Below are 2,500 nucleotides of genomic sequence, written 5' to 3'. Positions count from 1 at the left end.
GCACTGTAGGCCTATGTCACGGTGAAAAAAGGCAGAAGGTAGAAAAGAAAGAAAAGAAAAAAAAAAGAGAGAGAAAGAGAGAGATAAGAGAGAGAGAGAAGAGAAAGAGAGAGAGAGAGACAGAGAGAGAGAGAGAGAGAGAGAGAGAGAGAGGGCGAGAGAGAGAGAGAAGAGAAAGATAAAGAGAGGGAGAGAAATGAATAGAAATTGCGGGGGGAAATCAAAGGAAAACGTAAATGAACACTCCTTCCGGCTGCTGAACGCATATCTGATATTGGTGTTACATTGACGGTCTAATGCTCGGCTTGGCTCTGCTTCAAGGGGGTTTTGGGCCGTAATTGATATTTAATCGTTGCATTTAGAGTTTGATTGAGTTATGGAAAATGGCACTTTTTTTCTATGCCCATTTTCGAGGCCGTGGGAACGAGGGAGTGCCAAGGGGGAGGGGAGGGGGGGCAAGTGGGGGAGGAGTGGGAGGGGGGGCAGGTGGGAGGAATGGGAGGAGTGTGGGTGGTAGGGGAGGTGGGAGGAGTGGGGGAGAGGGGAGGGCAGGTGGGAGGAGTGGGGGAGAGGGGAGATAGGAGGAATGGGGGGGAGGGGAGGAGTGAGGGTGGAAGGGAGGTGGGAGTAGTGGGAGGGGACGGGTAGTAGAGGGAGGCAATAATCTGCCTGTTATAACCCGCTAAATTGTTCCAAATTGTACAATCATGGGACTTTACCTTTCCCTCTCTCTGCGTCTCTCTCTCTCTCTCTCTCTCTCTCGCTTTCGCCACCTTTCCCTCTCCCTCCTCCCCTCTTCCCTCTATTCTTATATATGCAAAATACGATCAGACTGCCTAAGCTGCAACTCATAACTTGAAATCCTTAAGGATCAGGAAATTAATTTGTACCTCATAAATTCATGAGCAACAATGAACTGTCCCGATTTACGAAGCAATGAGCGAGATCCCGAAAATGGCGATTGGCTTTAGAACTAGCTGATAACTAGCGCTCGCTCCTAGCTATGGAGAGGGAGGGAGGGAGGGAGGGAGGGGGAGAGGGGAGGATGTGGGAGAGGAAGAGAGAGGGGAGGGAGAGAGAAGAGGAAGAGAGATGAAGGGGTGGGAGGGGGGAAGGGATAGAGGGGGTGGGAGAGGGAGAGAGAGGAGAGGAAGGGGTGGGAGGGGAGAGGGAGAGGGAGGGAAAGGGAGGGAGAGAGGGGGAGGGAGGGAGGGAAGAGGAGAGAGGGGTGGGAGAAGGGAGAGAAAGAGAGAGGGAGAGGGGAAGAGGGAGAGGGGTGGGAGGGGGAGAAGGAGAGAGAGAGAGGGAGATGGAGAGAGAGGGGGGAGGGAGGGGGGAAGAGAGGGAGGGAGGTAGAGACAGAGAGAAAGAGAGAGAGAGAGACAGGAGAAATAGAAAGAGAGATCGAGTGCGAGAGAGAGAAAGAAAGAGAGGATATAGATGCCTTAATAATACGCTCTCCGGATCTCGTTTTAATGGGTGATTCAACGTATCCTATCTTCCCCCCAACTGCTACCTCCTTTATGAAGACGAAGCCCGGGTCACGGTGCAATAATGCCGTGACTGCGGGGGGGTGTTCGGCCGGGACTAACATTGCACGGCTGCTAATTAAGTCATTATGGCTTGTGAGTATGCCACTGCAACATTGTTCATCGCCATCGGGGGTCCTTGAGGGGCGTCGTGTCACTGATGTCACGTTGCACCTTTTCAATCGGGAATGTTGGTATCTGCGGCGTTTTGATTGGGCAGGTAAAGTGATTGCGAAAGGTATTAGTTTTTGGATTTTTTAAAATTATTATTATTATATTTATTCATTTATTTATTTATATATGTATTTTTTTAGGGGGTGTTTACTTTTTACTGTGTTCACTTATTTTTTGCGTGCGTGTTTTTTTTGTTTTTTGTTTTTACATATTTTTTATTCATATATTCTATTTTGTTAGTATTTTTTTTTTTTTAAGAGGGAGGGTGTACTTTTTACCTTAAACACTTATTTTTGCGTATGTTTTTTATCATTAGTTGAGTGACTTACCTCGTTTGTTAGAAGTTATTGCACTGTACTCTCGAAGCGTTTTTGTTGCATGTGTTAGTAGTTGTAGAAGTAGTTGTTGTAGTAGAAGTTATAGTATTATTTTGTGCGTTTGTCACATTGATTGATAGTCTGAGCAATTTCCGTGTATAATGGATTCTAGCTGTTGTTGTATCTCCGTTACTAGTACTATTATTATTATTATTATTATTGCTATTTTTATGACCATTATCTCCGTTACTAGTACTATTATTATTATTATTATTATTATTGCTATTTTTATGACCATTATCTCCGTTACTAGTGCTATTATTATTATTATTTTTATTACTATTTTTGTTGCCATTGTCATCGGTAGTATTATGATCATGAACATCACTATCGTCATCGATAACAGAAAGAACTGAAGAGCATTTGCACACGCACGCACGGACGCACACACACACAAACCCACTCACTCATTCACACAAA

At 45.2% G+C, this 2,500-nt stretch overlaps 1 protein-coding gene across 2 annotated transcripts in view; it reads left to right on the top strand.

The window, feature by feature from the left end:
- Positions 1–2,500, top strand: part of LOC113802789 (argus) — a 552,144-nt gene that overhangs the window by 84,584 nt on the left and 465,060 nt on the right. The gene's annotated exons all lie outside the window — the stretch shown is intronic.

The sequence above is a fragment of the Penaeus vannamei genome, chromosome 33 (genome assembly GCF_042767895.1).
Source record: "Penaeus vannamei isolate JL-2024 chromosome 33, ASM4276789v1, whole genome shotgun sequence".
NCBI classification, from domain to species: domain Eukaryota; kingdom Metazoa; phylum Arthropoda; class Malacostraca; order Decapoda; family Penaeidae; genus Penaeus; species Penaeus vannamei.
This window is presented reverse-complemented; position numbering and strand designations above follow the sequence as displayed.